The sequence below is a fragment of the Bison bison genome, unplaced genomic scaffold (assembly GCF_000754665.1).
Source record: "Bison bison bison isolate TAMUID 2011002044 unplaced genomic scaffold, Bison_UMD1.0 scf7180017864376, whole genome shotgun sequence".
In the NCBI taxonomy this organism is placed as follows: domain Eukaryota; kingdom Metazoa; phylum Chordata; class Mammalia; order Artiodactyla; family Bovidae; genus Bison; species Bison bison.
In genome coordinates this window covers 15,585,090-15,585,412 of record NW_011494948.1, presented here as the reverse complement: position 1 = coordinate 15,585,412, position 323 = coordinate 15,585,090, and the positions used below count along the sequence as shown (strand labels likewise).

At 43.7% G+C, this 323-nt stretch overlaps 1 long non-coding RNA gene across 1 annotated transcript in view; it reads right to left on the bottom strand.

Moving 5' to 3' along the window:
• The window catches only part of LOC105000969, a 56,334-nt gene that overhangs the window by 26,233 nt on the left and 29,778 nt on the right, over positions 1–323 (bottom strand). The window lies entirely within an intron of this gene.

Below are 323 nucleotides of genomic sequence, written 5' to 3'. Positions count from 1 at the left end.
ATACATCCCAGAATGTGAAGTCAAGTGGGCCTTAGAGAGCATCACTATGAACAAAGCTAGTGGAGGTGATGGAATTCCAGTTGAGCTATTTCAAGTCCTAAACGATGATGCTGTGAAAGTGCTGCACTCAATATGCCACCAAATTTGGAAAACTCAGCAGTGGCCACAGGACTGGAAAAGGGCAGTTTTCATTCCAATCCCAAAGAAAGGCAATGCCAAAGAATGCTCAAACTACCGCACTATTGCACTCATCACACATGCTAGTAAAGTAATGCTCAAAATTCTCCAAGGCAGGCTTCAGCAATATGTGAACCGTGAACTTC